Genomic DNA, 21,946 nt, shown 5'->3' with positions numbered 1-21,946 from the left:
CAATATATATCTATTGGTTCTTTCTCTGAACAAAACTTTTACTGAGTACTTATAGACATAAATATACAATTTGTTCCTATATACACATATTTGTGTGAGCCGGTAAATAGTCTCTGAACAAATTCTACTTTATCTTTTCAATACTTTCTTTTACTAAGGGTCTAATTGTGAAAATTTGAAATTGGTTCTGGAGATAGCTTTGTGTTTTTAGGGGAACTTAGGGAAAAGGATAATATGTATGGTTAGATTGTGAAGTAGTACATAAAATGACATTTTAGCAGCACTGAAATCCCCAGTGTTGACCACATAAAAATGGACAACAACTTGATGGGGAAAATTTCCTTAGAAGACTCTCTTTTGACTAACCACATTACAACATCATTCTGAGAGGCTGTATTTTATCTTAGTCTGAGCACTAGTTATAAAATACAATAACCATACATATCAGAATTTCAATACAAATGCAGACTTTGTATGCATTGCTTACAAAAATGTTTCTGTCAGGATTATTCAGCTACCTTTTAAAATATACTCCAGTAATGAATCCTTTCTTATATATAAGAATAACTAGATCACATAAAACTACAATTTCTATCAGTATAAAATGTTATACTCTATAAATGAATTTATTCTTTTATTTTCTACAGTAATACAAACAGAATTAAATTCTACTGAAAATACAGGGCATCTTCCATGATGGCTGTATTTATGAATAGGCCTATTCTGAATCAACACCTCATTCTTGCCTTAAGGATTAGGACTTTTATTTCAGTTAATATTTTCTTTGACCTCACTATAGCACATTATATTGTTGACAATTATTTCTTCCACAAAACTCTCTCCTCTCTCGGTTTGCATATTACTACTCTTTCTTAATTTTCAAATTACCTCTTTGCCTGATCCTTTTCTGTTTCTATTATAAACTACCATTCTTTTCCTTGTTCCTTATGTGTTAGTAATTTTCAGGGTTTTATTCTTTGCCTTTTCCCATATTATTCTATATACTTCCCATGTGGAATTCTCTATGGAGATATTCATCCACTTGCAAAACTTTTAGTACTCTACCTCCTTTATGCTAATGGATCTCAATTCTACATTCCCTGGGCTCTAGGCTACAGCTTCATTCACCTTCTAAATATTTTTCCTGATTGCTCTCAATTGACTTCACGTTTAAGATACAAAATGAAATGATTTCCTTTACTTTGATGCTATTCTCTCCTGTTCACATCTCCTTATTTTGATGAATGGAATCATGAATGGATTGCATTGGGTCCCCACCCCAAATTCTTATGTTGAAGCTCTAGCCCCTGTATTACCTTAGAATGTGTCTTTATTTGAAAATAGGGTCTTTACAGAGGTGATCAAGTTAAAATGAAGTCATTAGGGTAAGGTATAATCCAATATGACTGGTGTTCTTATAAAAAGGAGAAATTTGCTCTCCTTCAAACAGTAAAGTCTCCAGGGATATGTCAAAAGATAGCAGCATAGGAGGACACCGGGATCACCTCTTCCTGCTGATCACTTAGATTCCACCCACATCGGCCTAAATAACCCAGAAAACTGACAGAAGACTAGCAGAACAGCCTCTCCAGAGCCAAGCATAGACAAGAGGTCCACGGAAGAGCATAGGAAGGGCAGAGAGGTGGTGCGTGCTACACAACTGGCACGAGGGAGCCAGGCGGTGGAGGGGCAGCCCACCGGGAAAGGCAGAACCCCCAAAGTCTGACTTGCAAAAGTGGAAGGGCCAAACTGTGTGAGTTCTGACAGGCAGTGGGACTTAACATCTGTAATGTTAAAAGTCTGCTCTCGGAGATAGGGGAGGGTGAGAGGACGCCGGGAGAGAGAGTTGTTGAGTCCCGGAAGGACAGAGCTCAGTGGGGGAAGAGAGGTGCGGGCAAGAGCCATTTTCCTCTCCCATTCCCCAGCTGAAATTACAAATGGAATCAGTTCCCATCACCGAACTTGCTTGCACCTCGCGAAAGCCCTACAATGTGCTTCTGTGGATCCATCCCTCTGACAGGCCTGCCTCCCTCCTGGTGCTGCAAGGCCCCTTCTGCAGGGGACCACCCATAGCAAAGCTATCTAAGCCTGCTCCTCCCACTCCTGTGCACCTTGCGGATCCACCCAGTCTAATACAACCTTGGCCAGATCCCATCGAAGAAGCACCACATGCCTGGCAGTGTGCAAGCAGCACAGACAGGGGATACACCACTCCAGAGTAAGTACTGCCACTGGGAGAGGGGAAGACAAGGTACACACAAGTCTGACTGTGGCCCTAGTGGTGGGTTGGGGGCAGACATCAGGTCTGACTGTGGCCCCACTCACCAATACAAGTTTCTCCAGACAGCACAGGAAAAGTGCCTTGCAGTTTGGAGCTACCACAGGGACTACCCAAAATGACCAAATGGAAAAATTCTCAAAACAAACTCCAGCTAACGAATTGATCAAAACCAATTTAAGCAATAAAATGGAACAATAATTTAGAATAATAGTCATAAAATTAATTACTGGGCTTGAAAAAAAGCATACAGGACAGCAGAGATCTATTGCTACAGAGACCAAGGGACTAAAAAATAGTCATGATGGACTAAAAAATGCTATAAATGAGGTGCAAAATAAAATGGAGGCAGCCATAGCATGGATTGAAGAGGCAGAGGAGAGAATAGGTGAATTAGAAGATAAAATTATGGAAAAAGAGGAAGCTGAGAAAAAGAGAGATAAAAAAATCCAGGAATATGAGGGGAGAATTAGGGAACAAAATGATGCAATGAAATGGAACAATATCCATATAATAGGAATTCCAGAAGAAGAGGAGAGAGAGAAAGGGGCTGAAGGTGTACTTGAACAAATCATAACTGAGAACTTCCCCAATGTGGGGAAGAAAGCAGGCACTAAAATCCAAGAGGCACAGAGAACTCCTTTCAGACATAACTTAAATCGATCTTCTGCACGAATTATCACAGTAGAACTGGAAAATACAAGGATAAGAGATAATTCTGAAAAAAGCTAGGGATAAACGGGCCTTAACATACAAAGGTAGACACATAAGGGTCGTAGCAGACCTATCTACTTAAACTTGGCAGGCCAGAAAGGAATGGCAGGAAATCTTCAATGTGATGAACAGGAAAAATATGCAGCTGAGAACCCTTTATGCAGCAAGTCTTTCATTCAGAATAGAAGAAGAGATAAAGGTTTTCTCAAACAAACAAAACCTGAAGGAATTCATCACCACTAAACCAGCCCTACAAGAGATCCTAAGGGGGACTCTGTGAGTGAAATGTTTCAAGGACCATAAAGTGCCAGAGACATCAATCAATACAAGCATGAAACCTACAGACATCACAATGACTCTAAACCCATATGTTTCTTTTATTTATTTATTTATTTATTTATTTTTTATTTTTATTTTTTAATATATGAAATTTACTGTCAAATTGGTTTCCATACAACACCCAGTGCTCATCCCAAAAGGTGCCCTCCTCAATACCCATCACCCATATGTTTCAATAGTAACACTGAATGTAAATGGACTAAATACTCCAACCAAAAGACATGGGTATCAGAATGGATAAGAAAACAAGAACCATCTATTTGCTGTCTACAAGAGATTCATTTCAGACCTGAGGCCACCTTCAGATTGAAAGTGAGGGGATGGAGAACTATCTGTCATGCTACTGGAAGTCAAAAGACAGCTGGAGTAGCCATACTTATATCAGACAAACTAGACTTTAAATTAAAGGCTATAACAAGAGATGAAGAAGGGCATTATATAATAATTACAGGGTCTATCCATCAGGAAGAGCTAACAACTATAAATGTCTATGCACTGATTGTGAAAGCCCCCAAATATATAGAATAATTAATCACAAACATAAAGCAACCTTATTGATAAGAATGTGGTATTGCAGGAGACTTTAATACTCCACTTACAACAATGAATAGATCATCTAGACAGAGAATCAATAAAGAAACAAAGGCCCTGAATGATACATTGGATCAGATGGACTTGACAGGTATATTTAGAACTCTGCATCCCAAAGCAACAGAATATAATTTCTCGAGTGCACATGGAACATTCTCCAAGATAGATCACATACAGGGCCACAAAAGAGCACTTAATAGGTATAAAAGAATTGAGATCATACCATGCACACTTTTGGGTCACAATGCTATGAAACTTGAAATCAACCACAGGAAAAAGTCTGGAAAACCTCCAAAAGCATGGAGGTTAAAGAACACCCTACTAAAGAACGAATGGTTCAAGCAGGCAATTAGAGAAGAAATTAAAAAATATATGGAAACAAATGAAAATGAAAAGACAACAATCCAAATGCTTTGGGATGCAGCGAAGGCAGTCCTGAGAAGAAAATACATTGCAATCCAGGCCTATCTCAAGAAACAAGAAAAATCCCAAATACAAAATCTAACAGCACACTTAAAGGAAATAGAAGTAGAACAGCAAAGACACCCCAAACCCAGCAAAAGAAGAGAAATAATAAAGATCAGAGCAGAAATAAACAATAGAGAATCTAAAAAAAAAAAAAAAAACACTCTAGAGCAGATCAATGAAACCAAGAGTTGTTTTCCTGAAAAAATAAACAAAATTGATAAACCTTTAGCCAGGCTTCTCAAAAAGAAAAGGGAGAGGACCCAAATAGATAAAATCACAAACGAAAATGGAATTATTACAACCAATCCCTCAGAAATACAGGCAATTATCAGGGAATACTATGAAAAACTATATGCCAACAAACTGGACAACCTGGAAGAAATGGACAAATTCCTAAGCACCCTACACTTCCAAAACTCAAACAGGAAGAAATAGAAAACTTGAACACACCCATTACCAGCGAAGAAATTGAATCAGTTATCAAAAATCTCCCAACAAATATGAGTCCAGCACCAGATGCCTTCCCTGGGGAATTCTACCACACATGTAAAGTAAAGATAATACTTATCCTTCTCAAGCTCTTCCCAAAAATAGAAAGTAAAGGAAAACTTCCAGACTCATTCTATGAAGCCAGCATTCCTTTGATTCCCAAACAAGACAGAGACCCAGAAAAAAAAGAGAACTATAGGCCAATATCCCTGATGAATGTGGATGCAAAAATTCTCAACAAGAGATACTAGCAAATTGAATTCAATGCTAGCAAATTGAATTCAATACTAGCAAATTGAATTCAACAGCATATAAAAAGAATTATTCACCATGATCAAGTGGGATTCATTCCTGGGATGCAGGGCTGGTTAAATATTTGTAAATCAATCAATGTGATGCATCACATTAACAAAAGAAAAGAACCATATGTTCCTGTCAATCGATGCAGAAAAAGCATTTGACAAAATTCAGCATCCTTTCTTAATAAAAACCCTCGAGAAAGGCAGGATGGAAGGAACATACATAAACATCATAAAAGCTATTTATGAAAAGCCCACAGATAATATCCTCAATGGGGAAAAGCTGAGAGCTTTCCCCCTGAGACAAGGAACATGACAGGGATGTCCACTCTCACTGCTGCTGTTTAACATAATGTTGGAAGTTCATCAGCAATCAGACAACAAAAGGAAATCAAAGGCATCAAAATTGGCAAAGATGAAGTCAAGCTTTCACTTTTTGCAGATGACATGATATTATACATGGAAAATCCGATAGACTCCACCAAAAGTCTGCTAGAACTAATACATGAATTCAGCAAAGTCGCAGGATACAAAATCAATGTACAGAAATCAATTGCATTCTTATACACTAATAATGACGCAGCAGGAAGACAAATAAAGAATCCCATTCACAATTGCACCAAGAATCATAAAATACCTAGGAATAAACCTAACCAAAGATGTAAAAGATCTGTATGCTGAATACTATAGAAAGCTTATGAAGGAAATTGAAGAAGATATAAAGAAATGGAAAAACATTCCCTGCTCATGGATTGGAAGAATAAATATTGTTAGGATGTCAATACTACCCAAAGCTATCTACACATTCAATGCAATCCCAATCAAAATTGCACCAGCATTCTTCCCGAAGCTAGAACAAGCAATCCTAAAATTTGTATGGAACCACAAAAGACCCCGAATAGCCAAAGTAATTTTGAAGAAGACCAAAGCAGGAGGCATCACAATCCCAGACTTTAGCCTCTACTACAAAGCTGTAATCATCAAGACAGCATGGTATTGGCACAAAAACAGACACATAGACCAATGGAATAACATAGAGACTCCAGAATTGCACCCACAAAAGTATGGCCAATTAATCTTTGACAGTGCAGGAAAGAATATCCAATGGAAAAAAGACAGTATCTTTAACAAATGGTGTTGGGAGAACTGGACAGCAACAGGCAGAAGAATGAAACTAGACCACTTTCTTACACTATTTACAAAGATAAACTCAAAATGGATAAAGGACCTGAATGTAAGACAGGAAACTATGAAAATCCTAGAGGAGAAAGCAGGAAAAAACCTCTCTGACCTCAGCTGTAGCAATTTCTTACTTGACACATCTCCAAAGGCAAGGGAATTAAAAGCAAAAATGAACTGTTGGGACCTCATGAAGATAAGAAGCTTCTGCACTGCCAAGGAAACAATCAATGAAACTAAAAGACAACTGACGGAATGGGAAAGATATTTACAAATGACATATCAGATAAAGGACTAGTATCCAAAATCTATAAAGAACTCACCAAACTCAACAGTCAAAAAAGAAATAATCCAGTGAAGAAATGGGCAGAAAACATGAATAGACACTTCTCTAAAGAAGATGTCCAGATGGCCATCAGGCAAATGAACAGATCCTCAACATCACTCCCCATCAGGGAAATACAAATCAAAAACCACACTGAGATACCACCTCACACCAGTCAGAGTGGCTAAAATGAACAAATCAGGAGAGTATAGATGCTGGAGAGGATGTGGAGAAATGGGAACCCTTTTGCACTGTTGGTGGGAATGCAAACTGGTACAGCTGCTCTGAAAAACAGTGTGGAGGTTCGTCAAAAAATTAAAAATAGATCTACCCTATGACCCAGCAATAGCACTACTAGGAATTCACCCAAGGGATACAGGAGTGCTGATGCATAGGGGCACTTGTACCCAAATGTTTATAGCAGCACTTTCAACAATAGCCAAATTATGGAAAGAGCCTAAATGTCCATCAACTGCTGAATGGAGAAAGAAATTGTGGTTTATATATACAAAGGAATACTACTTGGCAATGAGAAAGAATGAAATGTGGCCTTTTGTAGAAATGTGGATGGTACTGGATAGTGTTATGCTAAGTGAAATAAGTCATACAGAGAAAGACAGATACCATATGTTTTCACTCTTATGTGGATTCTGAGAAACTTAACAGAAGACCATGGGGGAGGGGAAGGAAAAAAAATGTTAGGGAGAGAGCCAAACCATATCAGACTCTTAATAACAGAATAAACTGAGGGTTGATGGGGAGTGGGAGGGAGGGGAAAGAAAAAAAAGTTAGAGAGGGAGAGAGCCAAACCATAAGAGACTCTTAAAAACTGAGAATAAACTGAGGGTTGATGGGGAGTGGGAGGGAGCAGAAAATGAGTGATGGGCATTGAGGAGGGCACCTGTTGGGATGAGCACTGACTGGGTGTTGTATGGAAACCAATCTGACAATACATTTCATATTTTAAAAAAATTAAAAAATAAAAAGGATAAATTTAAAAATAGACCCTCATAAATGTTGGATGCCATATAAAGATGAAGGCAGAGTTGAGGGCAATGCTTTTACAAGCCAAAGAATGCCAAATATTGCCAGCAAACCACTGGAAGCTGAGAGAGAGACCTGGAAAAGGTCCTTCCCTAGCACCTTCAGAGGGAGCATGGCCCTACTGATACCTTGATCTTGGATTTATATCCTTCTAAAGTATGAGACATTAAATTTCTGTTGTTTAAGAAACTTAGTTTGTGGTACTTTGTTACAGCAAGCCTAGAAAACTAATAGAGCCATCATACACCAAGTCATAAAAATGAAAACAAAAAGCCGAAATACCCCAAACCATCACCCTGGACTTCTTCCTTTTTTCCACCCTCAAATCCAACTGCTCAATAAGTTAAGTTCTTTCTCACTCCTTGAAGCATTCTTGGATCAATTTCTTCATCATCATCATCTCCACTGCCACTGTTCTAGGTCTGGCATTCTTCCATTGTGTAGGCTCTTATAATAGACCCCTTTTGAATCTCTCCTACTTCTACCTTTATCACCACCCCATCAACCTTCCATGTTGTTAGGAGATTCTTGAAAAGAAGCTGGAAATGTCTCCTTATCACCCAAGCAATAAAAAAAAAAATCAAACGCCTTAGTACCCAAGGTCTTTCACGACAATTCATTTTACCAGCTTTTCATACCTATGCTTTAGTAATGCTGAACTTATGTCTCTTCCTTGGATATATCACGCTTTCCCATTGCCTCCACAAATGCTGCTCCCTTTCTTGAAACATATTTCTCTTCCTTTTTCCTTTCCTTTCCCCAGAAACTCTTACTAATTCAGCTTGAACTTTATACTGTGACTGTTCTTATGCTGTCTCCTCCACTTTACCATGAGCTCTAGAAACACAGGAATTGTCATTTGCATCCTGTTTTCCTTGGTGCCTAGAATATATTAGAATAAATATACAAATAAGAATGTTCTTTTGTTTATCCACAAAGTAAAAATATTAGAGCATAATGTTTACAAATAACTGTGTTTGTGTATTAAAACTATTCTTTAGGTAAGTTAATTCAGTTTTGATTATTTTTTTTCATAAAGATGGCTGGTCATATCTGTCCTTCATAGTTCAGGATATACTGCAAATCTTTTATTTTTCCTGTGTGTTTTGCAGTCTCCAATGAGAGAGATCTATTGAAGATCTGTTAGTTCAATGGTCACTACAGGACACAGTTAAATTCATCTTTCCATTCTTTAGATTTTTAAAAAATTTTGCGTCTGTCAACTCTCCTTAGATATAAAAGAATAAAAACAGTCAGTTTGCTACTACAGTCATATAGTGACATAAGAGAAATGAAACACTGCATTACTATACAGAATGCCTAATTGCTGCTTTCTCCTTAAATAAGCAAAATCATGCTTGATACCATTTTGTTTTATGAAGGGAAAGGGTGAAATGATCCTCATTTATACTAGGTTGCATAGGTTGTTTGATAAAACTCTACCTTCTCCCAATCTAGTTAGTTCCCTCATATTGTATTATTGCCTCCAGGTAGCAAATGCTGGAGCACATTTTTATTTTATCTTTAAATAGTAAGAAAACCATTCCCAGTTATGCATATCTCTCTTTTTTCCCTCCCTACGTAGGGATAGGGTGCCAACATACACATACAGAACTTAGTTAACACATCACACACACAAAAAGACATATTGTAAAAAAATATTCAGTGTTTTCTTGTAAAACAGTAGCAAGTCCCTTTGGACCACAACATTGAAAATGTTCCACTAAACCTTTAATGTGAATTTGCTCAATGGGTCTGTGCATACAGGTGTAGAACGACTACTAGATTTGATATCTGAACGAATTCAAGTTCCCATTAGAGCCTGACTGCTTCAATGACCCCATTATTTTGCTTCCGCTGCTCCCAGAATTGATCAACTTAATTATTCTAATGAAACATTTGGGACATGAATTTCTGATTTGTTTTAAACCACATGGGACATCTAAAAGTGCTTCACTTGAAAAAATCACAATACAGAAGAAATGACTATGAGAATATGTTAGATGCTTAGAAGTAGGGCAGGGCAGAGATCCATGCTGTGTACACAGATACTCCCTTTCCTGGAATGGTACTCTGTTTAGATTACTCTTTATCATCAGTTAATGGTTTACATATATGAATCTCATTATATTATATTCACATTTGCTATTCCTACAATATTTACCTTTCCTCCCAGACTCTTCCTTTTCTTTTGTCAAACAAGACAGTTTTTCAATTCATTTTTCTACATGATTCATAGTAGCCCTTCCTTCCCCCACCTTAAAATATCAGTTATCATATTGTGTACATTTCTAATCTCAGTAACATTTCAGTAGAACATGAAGCTAGCATTGCAATCATCCCAATGCAGCCTTAATAATATATGATGAATTGGAAAACATTCTCAAAGTTTATATACTTTATTGTACTAATCACTCCTTGATGCTTCCATTTAGTTCTTATAGCTTGTTATTTATGATTTCCCACATTTTATTTCAAAAGTTTCTTTGTTTGCCTTATGTGTTGTATTATGAAATGGTATGTTAATTTCCTGTTGTAATTAGTCACCATGACAACATCACACACCAATTTAAATAAAATAAAACTTCAAAATTTTTATCAGCTCATAAGTTTTATTTAATTGAAATCATCAAAGTAGATAATTTTGCTTCATGTTTGGATTCTATTTAAATTGCTTATATAATTTTGCATTGCTTTGTATCAAGTCTTCTATATACCATTATAATTTTATATCAATAGTATACATTAAATGAGGAAAAACAGCATACCTTTTTTTTTTTTTTTTTGAAAAAAAGATCTCTCTTAAAAATATGCTGCTTTCTATGGAGGTCTGGGTGGCTCAGTCAGTTGAGTGTCTGACTTTGGCTCAGGTCATGATCTCATGGTTCATGAGTTCAGGCCCCATGTCAGGCTCTGTGCTGACAGTTCAGAACTGGAGTCTGCTTCAGATTCTGTGTCTCCATCTCTCTCTGCCCTTCCCCTGTTCATGTTCTGTCTCTTTCTCCAAAATAAATAAACATTAAAAATTTTTTAAAAATATGCTTCTCTCTAAAAATGCATTGTATATGTTAAAAACTACATTATGAGCCATAACACACAGCATGCCTTCTTTTTGTTGGGAACTAGACACTTGAAAGCACCATGGTAGAAAAGAAAGAGCAATGTCCTAGGCCTTGAAGAGAATGGCCTATTGGACTGATGCCTAGTTTCTGTCAAGCAAGAATAGGTATAATATTTCAGACCTCACATGCTTACTATCAAGATAAGATAAAATCTCTGTAGAGTACCAGGGAACAATGGGTGACATATAATAGGCATTCAATTCATTCCATGTTAGCTACATATAAAAGTGAAACTTAGTTGTATGTGCCAATCTGGTGGAGGGGAGAAAAACTATCAACTGACAGGTAAAGGTTAAGATATGAGCTACTGAGTATTGAGAGGAAGGTAGAGAAACTAAGCAATAGCAAGCTTTACCCTTTGTGTATTTATTTAGTAGGGGCAAAGAATTTATACTGAGGAAAGATATAAAATGCAGATTGTCAGGATTTATGATGAAAAGATTTCTCATTACTATAATAAACGGTGATCCAGAAATGCCTCATCAGACTTATGGAAGATAATGAAAGCAACTACAACTTCAATTACATCCCTGATTTATAGATAATGTTGCAACATCTCAAACACTGAACATATTTTACCACAATCTATTTGCATATATGTGTATATGTGTATGTGTTTTAGGGGTATGATGAGGAATCATTTTTCATTTCATTCTTTTCAAATTACAATGCACTTAAATAACTGTTCCAGAAAGAAAATGCAAATTAACATTAAACTACTTATATTCCTTCAAATTCTTTTCCAATATGTGTCAACATACATGCATTATATATATAATCAGTGTTTATATACTCTCTTGTGATCTAATTCTTTCACTTAACATTGTTTCGTGTTTTGTGAATTGTCATGCAACAGAACCACCATCAAACTGTTACCTGTTTATCTACAGCAATCCCAACACCTCACTTTGTGCTTAGACATTCTAATAGCTATATGTTTCTAGCTTACTGTTAATTAATTTTTAAAGTTTTTAAAAATTTATTTACTTTGAAAGAGAGACTTTGACCCTCCCCCACTCATGCTCTGTCTCTCTCTCAAAAATAAACATTAAACAAATTTTAAAGAGAGAGAGAGAGAGAGACAGCACTCTCTACATTGCCAGCACAGAGCCTGATGCAGGGCTTGAACTCATGAACCGTGAGATCATGAGCTGAGCCAAAATCAAGGGCCAAGACGCTTAATGAACTGAGCTACCCAGGCACCCCCTTACTGTTATTTTAATTTGAATTTTTTACCTGTAGGCGAAAAGTGTGTTTTTCCGTGTGATGATTTATTGCGTATGTTTTAATCCACGTAGACTTCCTCTCTTCACCTCTTTTTTCTCCTTATGTGAACAGCCTCATGAACCATGTCTGTAAGCCCCTCACAAATTATGTTCAATATCAACATGATCTAATTTGCTGATTACTGCACCAAAACTGTATAACTAAATGGTATAGCTATATATCTAATCAGTGTCAATTCTTTGATGCTTTGAAACCCAATATCCAAATGGTCTTCAATTCCTCTGATAAATCTCTGAAAGTTTTCTCATTCTATTCTTTTCTCTCCCAGATGACTTTGGTCTCCTCACAGTTAATTTATCTTTTTAAATTGTTTTTGTAAATTTTACATGTAGCAAGAATTACTATCAAACTCCATTCATTGGGCCAGAGACACTTGTGGTGTTAGTGAAAGACTTGCCCCTCATGTAGTATACTATTTGTGGGTTCCTCAGGCAGCCAGTGGCCTTAACTCCAAGCTCTATGTGCAGTCACAGTTTTAAAATCAATTTAGGAAGATAACTAAAATACACACCTGACCGTATAATCCAGTCATTAGTTAGTAAATCTCTATTTATTGATTACAGGCTAAAAATAAACTTTTTGAGAATAGCCTACAAAGCTTTTATAATCTGGCTTAATCTGATTCACAGCCCAGCCTTATTTTGTCATTGTTTCCATACATTCTACATTACATCTAAATGGACTGCTCATTGTTCTTGAATATCCTTTCTTGCTTTTCTTCTACCAAGCCTTTTGCTCATGTCATTTCACCATCCTCATTAGGCTCTGGTCCCCTTTCTCACTATTCTACTCTGAGTGCCTATCTTACACATCTTATACACTTTATCTTAAATATGACTGACTTCCTAAAGCTTTTTTCTAATATTTCTCAACTGAATATGGCTTCTCCAATATTTGAACCCCGAAGCAGCTTGTAGTTTCTTTATTTTCTCAGTTAAGAATTGCTTATTTGTTTTATCCTCTTTTGAATAGCTTGTAAGCTATTGAGGACAGGGGCTGGAACTCACATTTTTCTGCAAATGCTTTGTAAATAATAGGTGTTCAATATTTTTTCTTGAATTAAATATTCCCCAAGGTCTGAAAATTCTTATAACACCAAAAATATTGTCCCATATATGTTGGATCATCCCAGCACTTAGCACATATAGGGAATGAATAAAAATAAGAAATATGAATGCTTTCAAAGTTATATGATTGGATGTAACTGAAGAAAATATATATTCCTATCTTCCTAAATATAAGGCATGCCTCCTCACTCCACTTATATCTCAGAAAAAGGAAACTATCTTATATTCAAGTCCTTACAAATTCTTTAATTATAAGTACCTTATCTAAATTATTTTATTTTTAATATTAAAGTGTTCTTTGAAGAACTCAGTATGGGACCTCAATTAATATAAGTTTTAGGTGAGGGGTGCCTGGGTGGTTCAGTTGGTTAAGTGTCTGACTCTTGATTTTGGCTCAGGTCATGGTCTCACAGGTCTTGGGTTTGAGCCCCATGTCGGGTTGTGTGCTAACAGCATGCAGCCTGCTTGGGATTCTTTCCCTCTCTTTCTGCCTCTCCCCCACTTGTGTGTGTGTGCGCACACATGCTCTCTCTCAAAATAAAATAAACTTAAAAATATGAGTTTTAGGTGATTATAGAGGCACATTTACAGAATTGGGATGGGGGATTAAAGACAATGAAATGTAACATAGACCTAAGGATTATTTAGGGGGTGTGACTTCACAATATTAATCTTATTATATCATTGTAAAAAAGACTTTGAAAGATCACTTAAAATTGCAATGCAGTACATACCTAGAGAAGATAAAAAATACATTTAGAACGAATTGGATAATCAATTTACCTAGTACTATGCAAATGGATATTTATGGCTTGAGATCAAGATGACAGTGATGCACCTATTAGTGTTGTATCGCTTTCTACCTAACAATTTAGATGAACATGAATATAGTGTGTTCCAGAAAACTGTTAGGTGACTCCAAATTGGTTCTCAAGCTTACAGAAACAATGATGCCAAGGATATTTGTGAGAATTTGAACAAAACTGTTTTTGCAAAATGGGGTGGTGGGGGAAGAAAGCAGTAGTTCTTCATGAAGACATTATTTTAAGCCATATGCAATTTGAATCCATCCATATAAGTAAATTTATCACACTTAGATGCTTTACTGTGTCATTTACATTTCCAAAAAGCTATTTATATTCAAAATGGTCAAAAAACTTTAAAAAATCATATTAGGAAAACGTAGGCACACCTTATCCATCACATCTGTTACAAGATTTTGAATACAGGGTAATACACATAGCTTCAAAGCCCACAGTAATACTAAGAACTGCCATTTATTTAGTATTTACTAGGTGCCATGCACTTTGTTAAGTGACTTGCATATCTTACATATCAATGATTCTTCAAACAATCCTATAGGGTAGGTATTATGAAGCCATTTTACAAATGAATAGTATGCTCCAAGAAATTAAAAACTTGCTCAGGGTGCCTGGGGCGCTCCACCGGTTAACCTTCAGGCTCAGGTCATGACCTCATGGTTTGTGGGTTTGAACCCCAGGTTGGGATTGCACTGACAGTGTGGGGCCTGATTGTGATTCTCTCTCTCACTCTTTCTCTGCCCCTCCCCTACTTGCACTTTCTCTCTCAAAAGTAAATAAATAAACTTAAAAAAAAAAAGCTTGCTCAAGATCATGCAGTTAATAAGCAGTAGACCTCAATGAAGTTTCTAAGTCTATAACCTGAACCACTACACCATATGACCTCCATAAGCACTGTGCCTGAATTTCTAAGTCTGTGAATTTGACAGGATGGTGTTTTAATATAAACAAATGTGAAGTCAAAAGTAGAACAAGAACAAGGAGCTTTGTAATCCATAAATGTATTACCATCTTCAATACTAACCCTTTTAATACATTTTTAATTTTTAATAAATTTTTAAACTAAAAACCTAAAGAATACCATACTCATAATCTATTTGGCCTCACAAATCTATTTCTGGTGAGAGTCACCTCTGTAGAAAGGAGTGGTGTGTCCTCGGCTTCTCTAACCTTCTACTTGTTAACAATGGGTTTACAGTGCACAAATTGACCTGAATTACTTAAACCATTTTTTAACATTTATTTATTTTTTGAGAGACAGAGACAGAGCATGAGCAGGGGAGGGCAGAGAGAGGGAGTCACAGATTCCGAAACAGGCTCCAGGCTCTGAGCTGTCAGCACAGAGCCTGTCGGAGGGCTCTAACTCACAAACTGTGAGATCATGACCTGAGCCTAAGTTGGAGGCTTAACTGACTGAGTGACCCAGGTGCCCCGACCTGAATTACTTTTCTATTTAAAATGTGCTATTTCTTTACAACTTCTGGGGTAACTTATTCCATAAGTCATGTATAATAATTCCCTTTCCCCATTGTTTACCTCTGTAATGTTTCAAGGATACTCAGTTTCGATACTCTTGGGTTTGGTAAACAGGTTTGCATATGTCCTATCCAAACCTGTTATGATGTCATGGTTTGATGGATTCTGAGCATAGCCTCACTCAACCATTATCCTTCCTAACAGAAGAGCCCTAATTTTTTAGCCTTTCACAAGTAGCCTCACTACTTGCTGGTTCATTACAAATGTTTTCTCGTCTTAAATAGCAGCAGCAACTTTTTAAAAAGAAGGAGCAACCAGAATTATATTTCATTAAGTCTGGAGGACCCTAATGTTGTACTAAGGAAGTAGCCTGTCTTCTGTTTGGATACCAATCTCTTTCCAGACACTGACCAGCAGAATGTTGACCTTTGTGGGTATAGTAACTTCTTGAACTAATTTTTTTAGGGAACAGTTACCACTTACTCCAAGATTCCTTTTCAAGATTGGAACTGAGAAATAGGAGCCTGCCAGCCTATGAATGCACCCTGGCTTATTTAACCTTCATTTTTTCCCATAACTGCATTACCTTACCCACATGTAAGCTAATCTGCCACTTCTCTGCCCACTCACAAGCCTCAAGAGAGCTTCCTGCAGTTTATCCCTAGCAGATTGACATTTCACCTTCGGTGAACTCAGAACAGTTGAGTGTCAACTGAAAACTCCTATTTAGGTTTCCTTAACTTATTGATAGAATAAACTACTTCCTCGAAGTAATTAAAGTAATAATGTTTGAAATAGAAGGAGAAATATTAAATGTAAAATTATCCTTAAATTAAACAAGTGCTTCATATAGTGATAGTTTTTTTTTTCTTAATTTCACCCTTCACAGTGTTGATAAAAAGTAGATGGTAATATAAGCCTATATTTAGACATTCTACTGACCTCCAGTCTCTGAAGGCATAAAACTGAAGGATTAATCTGCCAAATATCCTCAAATACATTTACTATCATTGTCATCGATCCTTCCAATTGATCCCCCCCCAGGTTGCTTTCTAATTCTATATCCCTCTTACATATTTAAAGAGCTTAATGTTTATCATTACTTCATTTTTAAAACTTATATTTCCTACTCAAGGAAGCCTTATTAATTTTTATAAGACTCCCTTTACAGATTTTAAGATAAATAAAATAGATTTCCAGTCTTTTCAGATATGTTTCAATTGTATCAGGGCTTATTATGAATTAAGAAAAAATAAATTAGCAGAATGGTGATTTTCCCACAGACATTTCAACATAAAATAATGAAGACATGATTTTGAAACTCTGTTGTAGCTAATTTAGTGTGTGAAGGAAACAGAATTCTGAAGTTTGAGGTATTTTTTGGAGTAATACAAAATTAATTGGCACAATCCAACTATACTTACTTTTGGGTGTGTCTGTGTGAATGCATTTCACAAAGTGGCTATGTTGGAGTAGGTAATTATAACTTAGGTATCTCCCTTGCCTACAGCCTTCAAAAAATGAATTGAACAATTATAGACTTGACTTAATATCTACTCTGGTTTTAAGTTCTAGTCTGAATATAGGTTGCTTTGCCAATTAAAGTTCCTAAATAATCTGACTCAAATATCATGTTATAAGTAGATGCAGCATGATATAGTGGAAACAGCATACAATTTGGATTTGGAGATCCTAGGCTCAAAGTTTGCTCAGCATCATGCCAGCCAAGAAATAGAAATGAATCATTTAACGTCTTGAATCCTCAGTCTCCTCACCTGCAAAATGAGGAGTGTAGTTTTATCTTATATGTTTACAGGTTTCTTCTGATGATTAAGATATGGTAAAATTAGTTAATAAACAATAGCTTATCAGGTAACCATAAAGTTTTATTATAATTGGTGTTATTAACTGCAAGGCTTATCTAAAGATAAACCCTCTTTCAAATGAGCCACTTTGTATCTTTTGTACTGTTGCCTTTCTATTTCATACTATGATCACTTGAAAAAAAATTATGATTTTATGGCTGTATTCCTAATAAAAATTATTTTTTTCCGTGCTATCTTAATAAACACAGAGGAAATAGCCTTGTTGTTTTTATTTGCCACTTTCTTTTTAGTTCAGGTTCTTCAGCACAAGCCACTCTGATGATGTTTAAAACCAAGATATCAAATGACACTGTCATGATCTGGAAATGTCTGCAAAGTCCAATAGGAAGTCTTAGAAAATGTCAGAGTACCTCTAAGGCAAGGCAGATCTTCAGGATGGATAATGATTCAGGAGTTTAGTACTAAAGATGCAGCAGGGGGCTGGAGAAAGGCCTGCTTGAGGCTCAAAGGTCAAGCAACACAAGCTTAATGCCGAGTAAAGTAAAAGGTCACTTAGCATTGTGATTAGTGATGCTGGATGGGTGCAGGGTGATGTAACAGATACAGCCAACTAATACTTCCATTTCAAGAGGTGTCAAAATAGATATTTTCATCCATTCCCCTTCCTTTCTAGCAAGTAATTACTTAGAAAAGCCAACAACTGAAAACACATCCTAGGTAGCAGTCAACTGTTCAATGGTCAGTAGTCTGCTGTTGTTGAATAGCATTTAAAAGGCATTGTGGTGGAGGATAAGTCACAGTCTTTAAGGGAGAGAAATTATTTCTCTATATCTCTTAAGAATGGTGCTACTGATGTGTCTATCACTGTCAATTCAATTGCTGATTTTTCTTTTAAAGCAAAATGAATAAATACGTACAGAAACCTGGAACAGAAATTGATCCAGGTAGGTGACACTAAATCAAATAATACACATAATAACATATGGCAGTAGTATAATGGTAAGCACTAAAGGCAGCAAGAAATCCCCAATAGCATTATCCCAATACCACCACCACCGATATCAAAATATTTCCCCAAATAGAAAATGAAAGGTTTGGGGCACCTGAGTGGCTCAGTTGGTTAAGTGTCCGACTGCAGCTCAGATCATGATCTTGCAGTCCATGAGTTTGAGCCCTGCATTGGGCTCTGTGCTGACAGCTTGGAGCCTGGAGCCTGCATCGGATTCTGTGTCTCCCTCTCTCTCTCTGCCTCTCTCTGACTTGTGCTCTGTCTTTCTCTCTCTCTCTCAAAAATAAATAAACCTTAAAAAATTAAAAAAAAGAAAATTAAAGGTTTTTCTCCCCTTGTTGCAATGGTTGGCATAATAAAATCCTTGTCGGTGTTAACAGTCCATTTAAAGTATAATTGGAATTGGACCTAAGGGTTCTTCATGTGGTATCATCAAAGTCTGAAGAATGTGAAATAGAAAATGACACATTTGAAAAAGAGAATATACATTTTAATTTCATTTTTATCTAGTCAGAGCATTAAAGGATTTACTTTCATAGCCAACTGGTTATTCATGTATACTGTAGTAGTCCCCTGGGGTTTATATAGGTTAGACTGCAAGCTACTTGAGAACCTCTGTCTATCTTTAACACCTAACATGAGGCCTGCCACAAAGTTTGTGGCCAGTAAAACTATATTGAATTAAACTTAGAGAAATTTTGTTGTCATAGAACTTAGAGTGTTATATATAGATAGAAAAAATGATTAGATAGCAAGTGAGTGAAAATAGATGCCAGGAATTTAGATTGGAGACTCTCTTTTTTATGTTTGTATCTTTGCATCAAGTGCTCTTCCTGGCATGTGGGCAACACTCAGGAAATGTTGAGATATCAGTGTGTCACACAGAGAAGGTGAAATTAGATCAGGGTCCTGAGAGGTAGGTAGAATTTGAAGAGGTTTTTTCCCAATACTTAGCATCAGTTTCTAATGGAACTAGAGAGGGACATCTCTCCTCTAACCCCATACAGATTTATATGAGTCTCTTCTTTCTTAAAGTATGACCTCTTTTACCATGATGTGCTTCCTATTCCAACTTTCTGGTAGGTCAGATTTGTATAAATCTCATTTGGATACTTGACTAGAGGACAAATGTCAGTGAATATCTGTCTTAATGTAGAATAGAGCTACTTTTGACTTTAAATCCTCATGTTTTCATAGCATTTAAATATGTATTTTGTTGCTTAAATTTTTACTTTGTTCTTGTTTTTATTCAGAAGATATTTGCCATGTCTACCCTACACATGGAAACAAAAAAAGTAAGCATATAATATAGAGATGTAATACAATAATGTGGATGATTTTAGCATTTTAAAAAAAAGCTTTGAATGCCTCTATTTATGGTAGATTATGTGAGCTGTTGTCTTTGTAAGGGTTTTTTTTTTTCCCTGAGGATCTGTCCTTTTTCAAATATAGATCATTTCAACATAAGAATCCATTGACATGGCAAGAGGTCTTAAAACTTATTATTTACAACTTATTACTGCGAGTCAGAATTGTCTCAATATGGTACACGAATAATCAGAGGTAACTTTGATGCTAAATCTGATGTACATCAAAGGAAAAATTAAGGACATTTAAAAAACATTATATGTATCAAGAGATTTCTCAGATACTGAGAGGAGTGGAAGGAAGGGTTTTGGGTTCTGTGTAACAATTCCCCTGTAGGTTAGAAGTAGCATCTGTGAAGCAATCACTAGACATGCTGCTATGGATCCTTCATCTGCTTAAAGAAAGATGAACCATCTGAGATGGATTTCTCCAGCTGAGTATATCTTGGCTAGTTGATCCAACATGAGAGGAAGATCAGCCGTTAATTGAACTACATATTCTCTAGTAGTTGCAATTTTGTGTTTCAGCACTGGGCCATGCTGGACTTGAATATTTTCCCTCTTAGGATTTCTATTTCAGGTTTAAACAACTGATACATACATAATATTCCTAGTAAAAAGTCCATTGAATTTTTAATTAAGGGAGTCTCAGAAGTTAAAGGCAATAAAGTCTATCCAAAAGTCTATCCAAAAACCAAAACAAAACAGGACAAAATCCTTAATATAGAGAATGATAAAACATCTGGCTTACTGGCTGATGTATGATATGTGAACAGCATCCAATTATCTGTTATGTTTAAGAAAAAAATAAAATACTATAAAGTGTTGCAAATATTTAATTATCATAATTAAGATTCATTTTGAAGCAATTAATTTTATATCTTTGGCACAATGTGATAAGCTGACACATGTACAAAGCAATTATATAACTAAAATAAAAATATAGTTAGTGCACAAAACAGTAGTAAGAATAACAAAAATTATGTTTAATATTATGGAAATAAACATAGTGTTATGAGCTAAATTGTGTCCCTCCAAATTCCTATATTGAAATCCTAACCCCTAGTACCCTAGAATATGATTGTATGTGGAGATGGGGCCTAAAAGAGGCAAATAATTTAAAGTGGGGTTGTTAAGGAGGCCTTAGTCCAATTTGACTAGCACCCTAATAAGAAGAGAAATTTAGGGCACAGACAACACAGAGAAAGGAATGACTATGTGAAAACACAGTCAGATGGCAGCCATCTACAAGCCAAGGAAAAACGCCACAGAAGAAACTGAACCTGCCAATACCTTGATCTTGGACTTTTAGCCTCCACGGAGAAAATTTCTGTTATTTAAGCCACCCAGTCTGCAATATTTGTCAAGTAACCCTAGAAAACTGATACACATAGTAATAATAAATCAACAACCACTCCCAGCCCTGCAAGTTTCTTTGATTTAAAAGTTCTTTTTCTTTCAGGCTGTTCAGATAGAAGCATATATATTATTTTTCCATTCAGAATTGTATTATCACTAAAAAAACCTCTAGCCATCTTTAAATTTTCTTTTTATTTTATAGGAAAGAAATACGTATTTTCAAAAAGAAAATCTATTAAGTGAAGAATGAAATGGAATAGATGCTGTATTTTGAAGTGATGGTTCCAGAGCATAAAAACTTGCTCCTCAAAGTAGGTATTCTCAAATATAATTTAGCCCTGAAAGTTATAATTCCTTCCATTTGGAAGTCCATTATTTAATCGAGGTTGCATTAATCGCTGATTCAATGTATTAAGTATCTATTTCCAAAACTGACTTCCTGATTTTTCATGTAAATTTTTCACATTCTTCTCTCTAAATATGTACAAACAAAATAACTCACATGGATTAAGATATTTAGCTTTTTCATTTCTAAGAAATATGGTATATAGTAGCTCAAAAAATATTTCATAAATGAATGGAATTTTTTTCCCTTAAGTGGCTTTGTAGATTTCTATACTCAAAATCACTGAATTTATAGCTTGGAAGAAAATATCAAACATCATCTAATCATACAACCACATTTTACACAAGGGGAAATTGCTGAGGCCTAGAGAACCTTAGTTATCAGATCAAGATTACACAGTTGTAGACTAAAAATTAATATTTTGACTTAAAGTCTATACTCTCACCATGATCACTGGGCCGAGTCAATGCTACTTTACAAATCACTGTCAGAAATGTTTCATACACAACTATGGAACATGTAACTCATTTTTCTAGACTT

The 21,946-nt window shown here is 36.0% G+C and overlaps 1 protein-coding gene and 1 non-coding gene across 5 annotated transcripts in view; both read right to left on the bottom strand.

The window, feature by feature from the left end:
* DIAPH2 (diaphanous related formin 2) overlaps positions 1-21,946 on the bottom strand; it is a 974,644-nt gene that overhangs the window by 43,696 nt on the left and 909,002 nt on the right. The window lies entirely within an intron of this gene.
* Positions 12,460-12,603, bottom strand: LOC125932459 (small nucleolar RNA SNORA62/SNORA6 family). The gene has a single exon (XR_007460621.1). It is a non-coding gene; the product is annotated as a small nucleolar RNA SNORA62/SNORA6 family (small nucleolar RNA).

Source organism: Panthera uncia, chromosome X, assembly GCF_023721935.1.
Source record: "Panthera uncia isolate 11264 chromosome X, Puncia_PCG_1.0, whole genome shotgun sequence".
Lineage (NCBI taxonomy): Eukaryota > Metazoa > Chordata > Mammalia > Carnivora > Felidae > Panthera > Panthera uncia.
This window is presented reverse-complemented; position numbering and strand designations above follow the sequence as displayed.